The sequence below is a fragment of the Scyliorhinus torazame genome, chromosome 13 (assembly GCF_047496885.1).
Source record: "Scyliorhinus torazame isolate Kashiwa2021f chromosome 13, sScyTor2.1, whole genome shotgun sequence".
NCBI lineage: Eukaryota > Metazoa > Chordata > Chondrichthyes > Carcharhiniformes > Scyliorhinidae > Scyliorhinus > Scyliorhinus torazame.
In genome coordinates this window covers 141,164,842-141,182,935 of record NC_092719.1, presented here as the reverse complement: position 1 = coordinate 141,182,935, position 18,094 = coordinate 141,164,842, and the positions used below count along the sequence as shown (strand labels likewise).

The window sequence follows — 18,094 nt, the reverse complement described above, 5'->3', positions numbered from 1 at the left end:
AAGACAGGTTTATCAGATTTACAACATTGAGGGTGTGATACAGCTGACAAATGTTAAAGTCCGCTTTTGGGTGTATTTAATGGGCCATTTCTCGGCGGCTACAGTGGCGAGAAGCACCCCGCTATTCAACGGCACATTGCCTTTTTTGGGGGCTTAGTGCAGTTTCTCTCAGCCGAGGCCACGCTTCAGTTGATTGCTTGCTGGGGAGCTGAGCTCGCTATTTGCAAATCGGGATTCCATTTTGGCCGGCTTCCCAATCTTCCCTCCTCCTTTCAGGTCCTCCCCACTTTGTCAACTACCTCGCCGAGGCCCCTGGGAACCCCCCTCACACCCTTCCAATTGGCAAGGGCCCCTCCAGGCCCAACTTCTGGCAGTGCCAACCTGGTCCCAGGGCACCCTGGCCCTGCCAGCCACTAGGGCACATTGCCAGGGTGCCTTCGTAGCACATGCAGAGCGCCAAGGTGGTAATGCCAAGGTGCCCAGGTGACCCTGCCCTGACCTAACCATCCAGGGGTCTCAAATTCCCAGAAAGAACCAACCTCCCCTACAAGGTGCTGTTACGCCTGGTTCATGTTTATGTAAAACAGTACTAAAAGGCACCCTGTCAAGGCCTCACAGGCTCAACCATTGAGTCCCGGGTTACTCGGTCTGAGTATTTAAAGAGTATTGATCCCGCGTCAGAATCGGGGCCAGCGTTGGTTTGACACCTGTTTGCCACCGGGATCTGTGCCGCTGGCCGGGGGGGGGACTTCTGCGAGGGCTAGGGGGACTGTTGGGAGGTGTCCAGGGGTGGGCTGCGGGGTCTCGAATGGTGGGTGGAGTCCGCGCAAGACCGGCGCCATGTGGTACGGCGTGGCCGCTGCAGGTCGTCAGCTGGTGCATGCGCAGTCCAGGACCCGGCCATTCACTGGCTGTTTTAGGCACGGGAGGAAGGCGTTCTCGTCGGTGCCGGTGCTAGCATCTCATCAGTGCCAGAATCGGTGAGGAGGTCACGCCGATTTTTTATTGTGTAAACCTCCTGCGGATTCTACGTTCAAGCCGGCGCATAGCCGCAGGAACTGCGAATCCTGCCCAATGTAGTTTTAGAAACTGCATTCCTTCCAAGATGTTGTCTGAAGGGGTGTACGATCTGCTCAGTCAACTTAAAACTCTTTTTGATGTTCAGTAGAGTGGAGCCTATAATTAAGGATAAGGTGACTGAACACCTTGACATTTTTCAGCTGAACGGAAAAAGCTACCCTGGATTTGTATAGTGTAGGTTTGCCTGAAAAATTAGTTTTGTATTGAAATGGTGACCAGAAGTAATGATCAGTGGAATGTCCATGGACCTTGTTTATATGAACTCCCTCAAGAGATTTATTTGATAAAATCCCTCATAAGAAACTGCTGGCACAAATTAAGACTAATGCAATTGAAGGCAAGTTATAATAATAATAATCACTTATTGTCACAAGTAGGCTTCAATGAAGTTACTGTGAAAAGCCCCTAGTCGCCACATTCCGGCGCCTGTTGGGGAAGCTGTTACGGAAAGGCTGTTATCGGTCAGCAAGCATAGGAAAGCAGGGATAATGGGGAGGTAACAGGAACAGAAAATACCAGAAAAACTCAGGTCTGGTAGCATCAATTAGAAGACAAACAGATTTAATGTTTCAAATTTTTTGACAGTTTTCCCGGCGTCCTTCCATCAGGTTTCAGATCTCAGCAGGGGGTGGAGGTGGCATAGTGGTATTGTCGCTGAACTAGGAATCCAGGGACCCGGGATAACAATCTGGGGACCCGGGTTCAAATCCCACCAAGGCAGATGATGGAATTTAAACTCAAATAAAGTATCTAGGATTAAAAAGTCTGATGATGACCATGCAACCATTGTCGATTGTCGGGGAAACCCACCTGGGTCACTAATGTCCTTTGGGGAAGGAAATCTGCCATCCTTACATGGTTTGGCTTACATGTGACTTCAGACCCACAGCAATGTGGTTGACTCGTAAATGCCCCTCAAGGACAATTAGGGATGGGCAATAAATACTGGCACAGAACCTTCAACCGACGTTATACACCAGATACATCGATGACATTTGTTTCCTTTGGACCCACAGCGAAGAATCACTGAAACGACTACACGATGACATTAATAAGTTCCATCCAACCATCAGACTCACCATGGACTACTCTCCAAAATCAGTTGCATTCTTGGACACACTCGTCTCCATCAAGGACGGTCACCTCAGCACTTCGCTTTACCGCAAACCCACGGATAACCTCATGATGCTCCACTTCTCCAGCTTCCACCCTAAACACATTAAAGAAGCCATCCCCTATGGACAAGCGCTCCGTATACACAGGATCTGCTCAGACGAGGAGGAGCGTAACAGACATCTACAGACGTTGAAAGATGCCCTCGTACGAACAGGATATGGCACTCGACTCATCGATCGACAGTTCCAACGCGCCACAGCGAAAAACCAGACCGACCTCCTCAGAAGACAAACATGGGACACAACCGACAGAATACCCTTCGTCGTCCAGTATTTACCCGGAGCGGAGAAACTACGTCATCTTCTTCACAGCCTTCAACACGTCATTGATGACGATGAACATCTTGCCAAGGTCATCCCCACACCCTCACTACTTGCCTTCAAACAACCGCGCAACCTCAAACGAACCATTGTTTGCAGCAAACTACCCAGTCTTCAGAACAGTGACCACGACACCACACAACCCTGCCATGGCAATCTCTGCAAGACGTGCCAGATCATTGACATGGATACCACTATTACACGTGAGAACACCACCCACCAGGTACGCGGTACATACTCGTGCGACTCGGCCAACGTTGTCTACCTCATACGCTGCAGGAAAGGATGTCCCGAAGCGTGGTACATTGGCGAGACCATGCAGACGCTGCGACAACGAATGAACGGACATCGCGCAACAATCACCAGGCAGCAATGTTCCCTTCCAGTCGGGGAACACTTCAGCAGTCAAGGGCATTCAGCCTCTGATCTCCGGGTAAGCGTTCTCCAAGGCGGCCTTCAGGACCCGCGACAACGCAGAATCGCCGAGCAGAAACTTATAGCCAAGTTCCGCACACATGAGTGCGGCCTCAACCGGGACCTGGGATTCATGTCGCATGACATTCATCCCCCACCATCTGGCCTGCGAAATCCTACCAACTGTCCTGGCTTGATACAATTCACACCTCTTTAACCTGGGATTACCCCATCTCTGGATCTGTAAAGATTTAATCACCTGCTAATGCTCGCATTCCTAGCATTGTTTGGCATCTTTGAATTTGTCTATATATGTGTTTCTGGATCAGACCTCTTCATTCACCTGAGGAAGGAGCAGCGCTCCGAAAGCTAGTGACATCGAAACAAACCTGTTGGACTTTAACCTGGTGTTGTAAGACTTCGTACTGTGCTCACCCCAGTCCAACGCCGGCATCTCCACATCATTTAATAAAGGCAACTATCCCATTTTGTCTTCTCAACCACCTTATCTACCTGTCCTGCTGTCTTGAGGGATCTTTGGATGAGGACTCCAAAGCCCCTCTGGTCCTCTGCACTTCCATAAGACCATAAGACATAGGAGTGGAAGTAAGGCCATTCGGCCCATCGAGTCCACTCCACCATTCAATCATGGCTGATTTCAACTCCATTTATCCGCTCTCTCTCCATAGCCCTTAATTCCTCGAGAAATCAAGAATTTATCAACTTCTGTCTTAAAGACACTCAGCGTCCCGGCCTCCACCGCCTTCTGAGGCAATGAATTCCACAGACCCACCACTCTCTGGCTGAAGAAATTTCTCCTCATCTCTGATCTAAAGTGACTCCCTTTTATTCTAAGGCTGTGCCCCCGGGTCCTAGTCTCCCCTGCTAATGGAAACAACTTCCCTACATCCACCCTATCTAAGCCATTCATTATCTTGTAAGTTTCTATTAGATCTCCCCTCAACCTCCTAAACTCCAATGAATATAATCCCAGGATCCTCAGACGTTCATCGTATTAGGGCATTAGGGCAGCACGGTAGCATTGTGGATAGCACAATTGCTTCACAGCTCCAAGGTCCCAGGTTCGATTCCGGCTTGGGTCACTGTCTGTGCGGAGTCTGCACATCCTCCCCGTGTGTGCGTGGGTTTCCTCCGGGTGCTCCGGTTTCCTCCCACAGTCCAAAGATGTGCAGGTTAGGTGGATTGGCCATGATAAATTGCCCTTAGTGTTGGGTAGGGTTACTGGGTTATGGGGATAGGGTGGAGGTGTTGAACTTGGGTAGGGTGCTCTTTCCAAGAGCCGGTGCAGACTCGATGGGCCGAATGGCCTCCTTCTGCACTGTAAATTCTATGATCTATGTTAGGCCTACCATTCCTCGGATCATCCGTGTGAATCTCCGCTGGACCCGCTCCAGTTCCAGTATGTCCTTCCTGAGGTGTGGGGCCCAAAATTGCACACAGTATTCTAAATGGGGCCTAACTAGTGCTTTATAAAGCTTCAGAGGTACATCCCTGCTTTTATATTCCAAGCCTCTTGAGATAAATGACAATATTGCATTTGCTTTCTTAATTACGGACTCAACCTGCAAGTTTACCTTTAGTGAATCCTGGACTAGGACTCCCAAGTCCCTTTGCACTTCAGCATTATGAATTTTGTCACCGTTTAGAAAATAGTCCATGCCTCTATTCTTTTTTCCAAAGTGCAAGATCTCACACTTGCCCACGTTGAATTTCATCAGCCATTTCTTGGACCACTCTCCTAAACTGTCTAAATCTTTCTGCAGCCTCCCCACCTCCTCAATATTACCTGCCCCTCCGCCTATCTTTGTATCATCGGCAAACTTAGCTAGAATGCCCCCAGTCCCGTCATCTAGATCGTCAATATATAAAGAGAACAGCTGTGGCCCCAACACTGAACCCTGCGGGACACCACTCGTCACCGATTGCCATTCCGAAAAAGAACCTTTATCCCAACTCTCTGCCTTCTGCCTGACAGCCAATCGTCAATCCATGTTAGTACCTTCCCTCGAATACCATGGGCCCTTATTTTACTCAGCAGTCTCCTGTGAGGCACCTTATCAAAGGCCTTTTGGAAGTCAAGATAGATAACATCCATTGGCTCTCCTTGGTCTAACCTATTTGTTATCTCTTCAAAGAACTCAAACAGGTTTGTCAGGCACGACCTCCCCTTACTAAATCCATGCTGACTTGTCCTAATCTGACCCTGCACTTCCAAGAATTTAGAAATCTCATCCTTAACGATAAATTCTTGAATCTTGCCAACAACCGAGGTTAGGCTAATGGGCCTATAATTTTCCATCTTTTTTCTTGTTCCCTTCTTGAACAGGGGGGTTACAACAGCGATTTTCCAATCCTCTGGGACTTTCCCTGACTCCAGTGACTTTTGAAAGATCATAACTAACGCCTCCACTATTTCTTCAGCTATCTCCTTTAGAACTCTAGGATGTAGCCCATCTGGGCCCGGAGATTTATCAATTTTTAGACCTCTTAGTTTCTCTAGCACTTTCTCCTTTGTGATGGCTACCATATTCAACTCTGCCCCCTGACTCTCCGGAATTGTTGGGATATTACTCATGTCTTCTACTGTGAAGACTGACGCAAAGTACTTATTTAGTTCCTCAGCTATTTCCTTGTCTCCCATCACTAGATTACCAGCGTCATTTTGGAGGGGCCCAATGTCTACTTTTGCCTCCCGTTTGTTTTTAATGTATTTAAATAAACTTTTACTATCATTCCTAATGTTACTGGCTAGTCTACCTTCATATTTGATCCTCTCCTTCTTTATTTTTCTCTTTGTTCTCCTCGGTTTGTTTTTGTAGCCTTCCCAATCTTCTGACTTCCCACTACTCTTTGCCACATTATAGGCTTTCTCTTTTGCTTTGATGCATTCCCTGACTTCCTTTGTCAGCCATGGCTGCCTAATCCCCCCTCTGATAACCTTTCTTTTCTTTGGGATGAACCTCTGTACTGTGTCCTCAATTACTCCCAGAAACTCCTGCCATTGCTGTTCTACTGTCTTTCCCACTAGGCTCTGCTCCCAGTTGATTTTCGTCAGTTCCTCCTTCATGCCCCTGTAGTTACCTTTATTTAACTGTAACACCTTTACATCTGATTCTACCTGCTTTCTTTCAAATTGCAGACTGAATTCTACCATATTCTGATCGCTGCCTCCTAAGTGTTCCCTTACTTTAAGATCTTTTATCAAGTCTGGCTCATTACATAACACAAAGTCCAGAATTGCCTGTTCCCTCGTGGGCTCCATCACAAGCTGTTCCAAAAAGCCCTCCTGTAAACATTCAATGAATTCCCTTTCTTTGGCTCCACTGGCAACATTATTTACCCAGTCCACCTGCATATTGAAGTCCCCCATGATCACTGTGACCTTGCCTTTCTGACATGCCCTTTCTATTTCGTGGTGCATTTTGTGCTCCTGGTCCTGACCACTGTTCGGAGGCCTGTACATAACTCCCATTATGGTTTTTTTCCTGGCATCCTACCATTCAATGTGTAGTCTTTGACTTGTTAGCCCTCCCAAAATGCTTCACCTCTCACTTTTCAGGGTTAAATTCCATTTGCCACTGTTCTGCCCATCTGACCAGCCCATCCATATTGTCCTGTAATCTAAGGCTTTCTTCCTCACTATTTAACACACCTCCACCTTTAGTGTAATCTGTGAATTTACTGATCACACCTCCGACTTGCACATCCAGATCATTAATCCACACTGCAAACAGCAAGAGATTCAGCACTGATTCCTGCAGTACAGCACTGACACAGGCGTCCAGTCACAAAAACAAACTTCAACCAACCCTCTGCCTCCTGCCACAAAGCCAATTTTCTATCTAATTGCCAAATTGCCCTAGATCCCATGGGCCCTTACCTTCTTGACCAGTCTCCAATGTGGCACCTTGTCAAACGTCTTACTGAAGTCCGTGTAGACTATGTCAACTGCATTGTCCTCATCTACAACCTAGACAATTCCTTGAAAAATTTGTGAGACATGATCACTCCCTGATGCTGACCATCCTTGATTAATTATTGCCTCTCCAAGGGGAGATTAATTCTGTCCCTCAGAATTTCTTCCAATAATTCCCCGACCATTGATGTTAGACTCAATGAGCTGTAATTACCTGGTTTATTCCAACTTTTTGAATAATGGTACCACATTAGCTGGCCTCCAGTTCTCTGGCACCTCTCCTGTGGCCAGATGGGATTTGAACATTTGAGCCCCTGCACTCTCCTCCCTTGCCTCACACAGCAGCCCAGGATACATCTCGCCTGGACCTGGTCATTTATCCACTTCTAAACCTGCTAAACCCGCTATTAATTCCTTCTTCCCAATGCTAATGTGTCAATTATATCACAGTCCACTCCACGATTTCTATACCTACATCGTCCTTCTCCAGAGTGAACACAAATGCAAAAAACCCACTTATGTCTTCCGGCTCTACACAGATTGCCACATTGGTCCCTAATGAGCCCGACTCTTTCCCTGGTTATCCTCTTTCCCTTAATATACTGATAAAACACCTTGGGGTTTTCCTTTATTTTGCCCGCCAGTGTTTTTTCTTCACTGTCCTAATTTTTTTAATGTACTCCAGCACTTTCTATACTCCCCAAGGGCTTCCACTGTTTTGAGCCCCCTCCATCTGCCATAAACTTTCCTTTTTTCCCTTAAACAATCCTGTATATCCCTTGATATCCAGGGTTCTCTGGGTTTGTTGGCCTCAACCTTTACCTTTATGTGTTGCCACTGTACTCTCTCCATTTCCTTTTTGAATGACTCCCACTACTCTGCTGTGGATTTTCCCACAAATAGCTTTGGCCAGGTCGTTTATTAGCATATTAAAATCAGCCTTCCCCCAATTCAGTACCTTTGTTCCCGATCCATCTATGTCCATTTCCATATTTACCTTAAATTGTACTGAGCTACGGCTGCTATCACCGAAATGTGCCCCCCACTGACACTTCTGCCACTTGCCTGGCTTCATTCCCTAAAGGTAGGTCCAGTACCACCCCCTCTCTTATACGACTTGGAGTGACAGCTTAAAAAGAATTCCACCCACTCTAAACCTTTCACACTTTGACTACTCTAATTAAGAATGAGGCTGTTGAAATTACCTACTTTTATTATCATCTTACTTACATGTCTGCTCTTCTACACCTCCCTGACTGTTTGGGGGTCTAAAGTACACACCCAGCAACGTGATCGCCTCTTTTTGTTTTTAATTTCCTCCTATACGGCCTCAATTGAGGAGCCTACTAAGATATCAGCTCTCCTCACTGCAGTAATTGACTCTTTGATCAATAATGCAACACCACGTTCTCTTTTATATCCACCCCTCTGTTTCGTCTGAAGTACTGAGCTGTCATCCTGCCCATTCCCTCAACCATGGGGGGGATTCTTTGATCGCCGCGCCGAAATCGGGTTCGCGATCAGACAGAGAATCCCCATTTTCGTGATCGGACGGGGAATCCCCATTTGAGTCGAAATCGGGGGTGGCGCCGCTTTTGCAATGCACCGCCCCCTCAAAAAACCGGGTACGCCGCATGCCGTCGGGACGGCCTCAGGATGTCACCCAAGGCTCTCCCCCGATGCTCCGTCCCCTTTGGGCCGAGATCCCAACTGTGCGGAACACTTATGGCATTTTCTTTTCATGGACCCAGCATGGCGGCTGCAAACTGTGTCCAGCTCTGCCACAGCCAGGGGGGGGGGGGGGGGGGGGGGGAGCCATGCCACTGGCCAGGGGGGCTTTGGCGAGAACTGGGGGGCTGGTGGGGGGGGGTCCGTGGTGGCAAGAGGGGTTACTGGGGGTCATTATTTGGCAGGCCGGATCTGTGCGCGGCCATGTTTTGCGGCTACGGACCCAGCCATTCTCCCGCTATTTTTGGGGTAGGAGCCGGCGCTTTACCCGGCGTGGCTGCAAGCCCCCCCAATAGTCCCGGAATCGGTGCAGCTGTTGCGTCATTTCTTCTGGCGTAAAACGCCATTGTTCCCACACCGGCGTCAGCACTTAGTCTGGAAATTGGCAAATCCAGCCCCATGTCTCTGTGATAGCAAGAATGTCATATTCCGTGGGCATCCAACAGAGGGCAGCAGTGAGAAATGACTGAGGAGGCTTCTGGGAGAAGTCGGCTCGCTCACCACAACTGAGAAATGGATCGTGCAGAACCCAGTATCAAAGAATGGCAAAGCTGTAGTGTTTTCATCCTTACCCCCTTCTCAAACCAAAGAGAGAGGCTGTTAGATAATCGCTTGTGGCTTAGAAACAGCAGAACTGTACTTCTAGGAGGGAGGCGTGCGGAGTGGACGCAGGGAAGATGGCTTTCTCCAGAAGACACAGAAAAACAGCATTTCTAAAGCGAAAATAGCCCACCAAACCTGTTGAACCCCCTCTCACCTCTCAAATGACAGCCGTAACCACCGAGAAATGACAGGGTTGGCAGAGTCAGCAAAAGCCTATAGAGGAGGAACGGGATGATGGCGAGCACGAGGGGCGAGTCGGAGCTGCACACACCTGAGCGAGCTGGGCCACTGGGACCCACATCGGACTATCCACTCATAAGCGAGTGGATGCACCTCATGACACAGGAGCTCCAGAAACACTGAGATGCCATCAAGCTGGAAATGATGGTGACAGTGAAGGACGCGATCGCGGATGCCTTGTCTGCCTTCAAGGTGGTGTTGGAGAAAACAGAGGAACGACTGGAAGCACAGGAGGCAACAAACAGGGATCTGGAAAAAGCAGCCACCGACCAGAGTGACCGAATTGCCTCTCTGGAAACAGAAGTGGCAAGGTTGGTGGCAATGCAAGGGGCACTGGAGGGGAACGTCATGGACCTGGAGAACCAGTCTGCTGCCAGATTCTCCATATAGTGTTCCTCCCGGAGGGCATCAAGGGCAGAAACCCCACAGAATATGGGGCCCAGATGCTGGGTAACCTGGTCGGAAGGGAGAGCTTTCCCAAACCCCAGAGATAGACAGAGCCAACAGGTCTCTCTGGCCAAAACCTAAAGCGGTAGAGCAGCTAAGAGCCGTCATAGTGAAGCTGCACCTCAGATCAGGAGAAGATCCTGAACTGAGAAAGGCACACTCGGTCCTGCCAGAGGGAAGGCCATCCAATCGGAGTCTACCAGGACATTGGGGCAGACCTGGCCAAGTGCCGCGTTGAATTTAACACAGTCAAGTCGGCCTTGTACAAGAATGGGGTGCGGTTCGATATGCTGTACCCGGCCAAACTGTGGATAACCTTCCAGGGGAAGGAATTCTAATTCACCGCACTGGCCCAGGAGGACGTGTTTGTGTACAGATACGAGCTGGGAAGGCAGCAACAACAGCGGCAACAATGGTGATGAACTTGTTTTAAAAATGATGTGGAGATGCTGGCGTTGGACTGGGGTGAGCACAGTAAGAAGTCTTACAACACCAGGTTAAAGTCCAACAGGTTTGTGTCAAATCACTAGCTTTTGGAGCACTGCTCCTTCACCTTCCTCATTCACCTGAGGAAGGAGCAGTGCTCCGAAAGCTCGTGATTTGCAGCAAACCTGTTGGACTTTAACCTGGTGTTGTAAGATTTCTTACTGTTCTGAAAAGAAAGACATTTGCGCGGGAGAGATCTGCCTCACCTCTGCTCTAGTTGTAAGTATCAGGAAGGAAGGGACAAGAGTGAAGAGGTTCAGAAACAGGTGGAGGGAGAGAAGGGGGCAGGGGAACACAATAGGTCGGGGAAGACCGGGATCTCTCCGGGGGAGGGTGGGGGGGACACCACACCAGTCAGCAAGCTGCAAACCAGTGCAGGGAATTACGGGTGGCACAGCTCCCAACGGGGAGGGAGTGCCTGGCGGGGCAAGGGGGGGGCGAACAGGGGCATGGAGATGGGTGGGACAAGGGGAGAGGACTGGCACAAGAAGGGGAACCAGGGTGGGTAAAATGCTGGCTACTACAGGTCACACATGGTGGCAGCGGAAACAGCGACACCAAGAGCGGTCATCTTGGTGGACCCCATAACACAGGGAAACCCTGGAGTGCAGGGACACTTCCAAAAGGTAAGTACACTTTTTTTCAAATTCATTTATGGGATGTGAGAGTCGCAGGCTGTGCCAGCATTTATTGCCATCCACATTGCTGTGTCACATCTAGACCAGACCAGGTAAGGCTGGTAGATTTCCTTCACTAAAGTCCATTAGTGAGCCAAATGGGTTTTTCCGACAATCGACAATGGTTTCATGGTCATCATTAGACATTTTTAATTCCAGATTTTTATTGAATTCAAATTTCACCATATTTAAGTGGATGTGAGATTGGAGTCGGGCCGGGCTCAAAATTCCGCATGGAGGCTGGACACAGCCCTCCTCGCCAATATGGCTTTTTGCGATCAGGAATCACAGGTCATTGACGGGTATGTAACCAACTACCAGAATTGGGAGGTCTCGTCATCCACATTCTCAGCGGCCATGATCAGGGGGAAATTATTATTATTTCTTTGAAACGCATTTTATTCAAACTTGTATCAAAGTAGGTTACAGCAAATAAACACCCTGGGAAACATTCTTCCCAACAATCAACTATACAGTTTGTACAGATTTTTCTCCTTTTTCACCACCCCCCACCCCTCCTCCTCATCACCCACCCCCCCACCCACCTGCGATGAACAGCTCCTCAAACACGGTCACAAACATCCCCCACCTTTTCTCAAACTCCCCTGCTGAGCCCCTTAACTCATATTTTATCTTCTCTAACTGCAGGAAGTCATACAGGTCACCCAACCATGCTGCTACCCCCGGTGGCGATGCCGACTGCCACTCCAGCAAAATTCGTCGCTGTGCAATCAGAGAGGCGAAGGCCAAGACATTGGCCTTCCTCCTCTCCATGAGCTCCGGTTTCTCTGAAACTCCAAATATCGCCACCAATGTTTCCGGGTCTATTCCCCCCTCCACTATCCTGGCTAAGACCGCGAGCACACCCGCCCAGAATCTCCCCAATTTTTCACAACCCCGAAACATGTGCGCATGATTCGCTGGCCCCCGCCCACACCTCTCACACTCATCTGCTACCCCCTGAAAGAACCCACTCACTCTCGCCCGAGTCATATGCACCCTGTGCACCACCTTAAACTGTATCAGGCTCATCCTTGCACAAGAGGAGGTTGTAGCCATGTAAAATGGCTGCGTTCCGATTAAACTGGCCAAAACCCAGTTTAAAATGGCTAACCCGAAAGACTGCTGGGAAAAGCAGCCAAGAAGACACAAGCAGGGAGCTGCAGACAGGTTTGCATATTCAGCTCTGGGAACGTAGCCCAGATCGATACTCAGGGCTATCAACAGCCCATCAACCCAGGTATCCGCAGTTGCATTCAGGACTGTTTACACCTAATCTACTCAGACATCCACAGTCAATTCGGCTATCCCCGGGAACAATTGCAACATATTAGCAATTGAATACCGGGCCAGACCTGTCGGCACCTGCAGTGGCCGAAACAAAGACAGGTGAGCGACCACCCCCCGATCGAGGAATCACCTCACCATTGGACACATCGACCCCAGAGATTGGGGACAGAATCCAATCACTTGGGGCTCAGGGGCAAAGGCCGCCCCGGGAGGCGGGAAGCCCCTGGGCCCTATAAAAGTGAAGGTCCAAGTTCAGATCTCTCTCTCTCTCCTCTTCGCCTGCTCGAGACCTTCGCAAGACCAGCCACCGTGTATCGTAAGTTTGAATCCAATGATCGCTATCCGGTAGAGACACCTAGCCACCGACCTGTAGCAGCCTTTTGAATCCCGCGGGCCAGGTTTGATTGGACAAGCCATTCGTTTCCCTGACCTGGTGGGCTCTTCCTAAGTTAAATATTGGCCAGTAGTGATAGGTTTGTTATATAGAAAGTAGTATTAGGGTATTAATATTGCTTGTTGTATATAATAAATGACCGTTGTTTTAATCCTTACTAAGCGGTGTGCTGTGTTATTAATCATAACCTGAACTTGAACCACGTGGCGGTATCATAAAGATACCTGGCGACTCATGAGCAAAGGTGACCTAAACAGAGCAAATAGACTAAAGCTAGAAAGAGCAACAAGGTCCCGTTTACCCTTCGCAGTGCCTCACTCCATGCTCCCCAATTGATCTCCATTCCCAACTCCACTTCCCATTTCTCCTTGATCTTCACCACCCGCTCGCCTCCCTGCACCCCCAGCCACTTATATATATCCCCAATCCTCCTCCACCAGCTTTGTTAAGTTCCACTTATGAAGCCCCGTCCATTCCCTCGCTACCTGAATCCCCAAGTTCAGAAACAGAGAATGCCGCCCATGATGTTCGGTTGCAGGTTGCATGGTGAAACAGATTAAAGTAGATAAATGGCCTACTTTTGCTCCTATGTTTTGTAGAAACATCACAAAAAAATAAAAGCGGTGACCATCAGTTTAATTTAGCATGTTTTCTACTTCAGAGAGGTTTTGTATTCAGTTCTCACTTTGAAAGTCTGTCACTGGCGCTTACTAACTACACCTTTATGTTGAAGAAGGGCGTCCTAAGTTAATGTCAACAGCTTATCTGGAAGCCCTCAGAGAACAGCGTTCTCTACTTCACAGAAACTAACAAATGGCTCGAGTGCTGCTGTAAAGAACATTTAATCCTGTTACATGTGCACCAGTCAAAGTGTACCAATTGATCTGCAGGCAGTGAAGCATGGAAGTGCAACTGTCATGTTTAGAGCACGTACAATAGATCTTGAGAAAGTTTGTTTAAAGTGCAATGCTCAATAGTAAAGTAAAAGAGAAAGAGAAAAAAATGAGTTACAAGTAAATTAATTGAAACAGAATGAAAAGAACATGGGCATTTTTGTGAAGTTTCAGAATTATTGGGCTTGCATACAGAAAAATTATCAGAACAACAATTTTATCCCAGAAATCTTTGTTTTCTAAAATCACAGGTCAGTCAATTTCTGCCTAAGGTGGAAATTCCACTTTCCAGTTAAATCTATTTTACAAATTTTTTTAAAAATGGACTCGGAATGTGATGGAGTACAAGAGATAGAATTCATACAAACCAAGGTTTAATTTGAATGAATGTTGCATTCCTGATATTTAGCGTGTCGTGCAGCTCGTGAAGGATATCAGTGCAGTAATGCTGTTGATTATGTAAGTCATAGTTAATCATAATTAACTTTACTTCAGATAGATTTCCAGAAAGTCTTTTTTTAAATGAGGCTGGTAAGATTTACCTAGCTTGCACTAGAGGGAGAATTGCCAGGAGAAATCCTCACAGTTGAAGACAGTTCTGGGTTAAAGGTTACCAGGTGGGAAAAGGAAGGAATGGAAGTAAATCCTTGGGAGCTAAGAATCACATTCAACTGGGTCTGGGAAAATCGACTTTAAAGGACAGTGTAAAGTATTCCCGTGAAGTGGGTTTTTCATCTGTGTTAAAAGCAAAAGGGGAAGGTTCTATTCTGTAGTTTGAAATGTAAGTCGTGTCATGATATGTGGACACACACATAATGATATACAGACAAGCAGCTAATGGATACAGAGAACAGGACATGATCAATAAGCAGGCAGGACACTCCCGGGTGGGATCTGACTATAAAAGACACGAGGCACTCACACTCCGCCTCTTTCCACTGATGAACATCTAGAGAGTCAGTCAAGGGTGTTGTTACAATCTCACACCTCCACCACGTGGCTAAGAGCTAGTCTGGTTCAGTCAGACAGAGTAACCACACTTAAGTTAGCAGAGAGTCGAACTCAAAAGAGAACTGTGCTATAAGTTCAATAAATCTGATTCAACTAACTTCAAGGTCTGGAGTATCTTTCTGATCTAAGCTGCACCCAGTTGCAGCCAGTGTTCGACCACTATACCGAACACGACATGATACCAGGAGACTACTAATTTAAGGTGACTTACCTGAATCATTTCCCTGACGACCAGCAAATGTATCCCAGCACCATGGAGAAGATTCAGGCTCCTCACCAGCTCAGGACCTCCAGCAATCTCGGTGCCAACTGGCGGACATTCAAGCAAAAGTTTCTGCTGTACATCGCAGCCTCAGACCTCGAGGGTGCGTCTGATGCAAGAAAGATCGCACTTCCCCTCTCAGCAGCAGGTGATCAAGACATCAAACTCTTCAACTCGTTTAACTTCGCCGAAGGCCAGGACAAGACAAAGTTTCAGACCATCCTGGACAAGTTCGAGAGTCACTGTGAAGTGGACACCAATGAAATCTTCGAGCGCTACATATTCAAACAATGTCTTCAATGCCTTCTTAACTATCCTCCGCCTGCTCGCGCTGTCCTGCAACTTTGGTGATATTGCTGACTCCATGATCAGAGACCAAATCGTGTTTGGAGTTCACTCTGATCCTCTGAGAGAGCAGCTCTTAAAAATCAAGCATATGACCCTGCCAGTCACGATTGAAACATGTACAGTGCATGAGCATGCAAAAAAATTGGTATTCCCAATACAAATCAGCTGAAAATTAATAAACTTGCCTCCCACTAGGCAGTGAGTATGCAGGCCATCTCCCGGATGCAGCGCCTCAGCATTGGAGACAGAGGCCATCTCGCGCGCTTTTCCCGGAGCCCCACGCATGCGCGATGCCAATGGGATAATGAAGCGGCTGACACCCACACTGCGCAGATGCAAACGTTTGCCGACCGCACTGCGCATGTGCGACGACGTAAACTGCATCACGACGCCGACGTCATGGCGTGCCCAAACTATGGCAATGCCCACTTAAAGGGACAGTGCCCTGCAAGAGGCAGGCGATGATTAAACTGCGGGAAGCCTGGACACTATGCAGCCTTGGCAGGTCTGCACCACTAGTCAGAGGCCAGCGCTCCCAATTCTGATGACGGCGCGTCCAGAATGTGGAACTACGATTACAGGATTCTGATCCTGGCAGCACAACAGATCCAGATGACGAATGCCTGGAGTCCGCCTACCGAGTGGGCATCATTACCACACGTGAACATTCCACACCTAACTCATCTCCCATTCAGTCCATCCTCGCTGTGGATTCGGGAGGACGAATGGCGTGCGGCGATGCAGGTCAACCGCTGCTCCATCCAGTTCAAGCTGGACACAGGTGCTTCTGCCAACCTCCTCTCACAGGCAGATTTCAAACGCATCAAGAAGCCCCCCAAGCTCATTCCAGCAGCCTGCCAGCTCCTGGATTATAACGGTAACGCCATCACGGCACTGGGGTCCTGCCATCTACTTGTCTCTAACCAGAGAAATTGTCAAGCCGGAAAGGGCATCCCTACTGGGCACGCATGCTTGCAAAAAGCTAAACCTGGTGCAGCAGGTTTATTCAACGACATCCTCCAACTTGGACCTTCAAGCTGGCATTGACGACATTCTCGCTCAGTATCCAGATCTGTTTGACGGGTTGGGCACTTTGCCATATCGGTACAAGATCCAACTGCGACTTGATGCCAAGCCAGTGGTCCATGCACCACGCCGGGTCCCGCTTCCACTGAAGGAGCCCCTGAAGGAACAGCTCAAGGAGCTGCAGCAGCAATGGATCATTTCCAGGGTAACCTAACCGACTGACTGGGTCAGCTCGATGGTGGTGGTTAAAAAACTCTCTGCAGACCTGCGCATCTGCATTGATCCCAAGGATCTCAACCAGAATATAATACGTGAACACTACCCCATCCCGAAGCGGGAGGAACTCACCAGTGAGATGGCACATGCACGGTTAGAACATAGAACATTACAGTGCAGTATAGGCCCTTCGGCCCTCGATGTTGCACCGACCTGTGAAACCAATCTAAAGCCCATCTACACTATTCCCTTATCATCCATATGTTTATCCAATGACCATTTAAATGCCCTTAACGTTGGCGAGTCCACTACTGTTGCAGGCAGGGCATTCCACGCCCTGAGGAGATTTACCAGGGTGTTGCCTGGTATGGGGGGAAGATCTTATGAGGGAAGGCTGAGGGACTTGAGGCTGTTTTCGTTAGAGAGAAGAAGGTTAAGAGGTGACTTAATTGAGGCATACAAGATGATGAGAGGATTAGATAGGGTGGATAGTGAGAGCCTTTTTCCTTGGATGATGATGGCTAACATGAGGGGACATAGCTTTAAATTCTTAACAACCTTATCAACCTGGGTGGCAACTTTCAGGGATCTATGTACATGGACACCGAGATCTCTCTGCTCATCCACACTGCCAAGAATCTTACCATTCGCCCAGTACTCTGTATTCCTGTTATTCCTTCCAAAATGAATCAACTCACACTTTTCTGCATTAAACTCCATTTGCCACATCTCAGCCCAGCTCTGCAGCTTATTTATGTCCCTCTGTAACCTGCAACATCCTTCCGCACTGTCCACAACTCCACCGACCTTAGTGTCATCTGCAAACTTACTCACCCATCCTTCTACGCCCTCCTCCAGATCATTTATAAAAATGACAAACAGCAATGGCCCCAAAACAGATCCTTGTGGTACACCACTAGTAACTGAACTCCAGGCTGAACATTTCCCATCAACCACCACCCTCTGTCTTCTTACAGCTAGCCAATTACTGATCCAAACTGCTAAATCACACTGAATCCCAAGCCTCCATATTTTCTGTAATAGCCTACAGTGGGGAACCTTATCAAACGCTTTACTGAAATCCATATACACCACATCAACTGCTTTACCCTCGTCCACCTGTTTGGTCACCTTCTCAAAGAACTCAATAAGGTTTGTGAGGCATGACCTACCCTTCACAAAACAGTGTTGACTATCCCTAATCAAATTATTCCTTTCTAGATGATTATACATCCTATCTCTTAGAAACCTTTCCAAGACTTTGCCCACAACAGAAGTAAGGCTCTTTGGTCTATAGTTACCGGGGTTGTCTCTACACCCCTTCTTGAACAAGGGGACAACATTTGCTATCCTCCAGTCTTCTGGCACTATTCCTGTAGACAATGACAACATAAAGATCAAGGCTCTGCACCTTCAACACACTGTTTGGCAGGTACTGCTATAACCGTATGCCGTTTGGCAATGTCTCGGCATCGTAGATATTTCATCGCATCATGGAGCAGATGATGGAGGGCATCGAAGGGGTTCATGTGTACATGGACGACGT

General features: G+C 48.1%; 1 protein-coding gene across 26 annotated transcripts in view; it reads right to left on the bottom strand.

Moving 5' to 3' along the window:
* LOC140388298 (contactin-4-like) overlaps positions 1-18,094 on the bottom strand; it is a 3,617,424-nt gene that overhangs the window by 738,065 nt on the left and 2,861,265 nt on the right. The window lies entirely within an intron of this gene.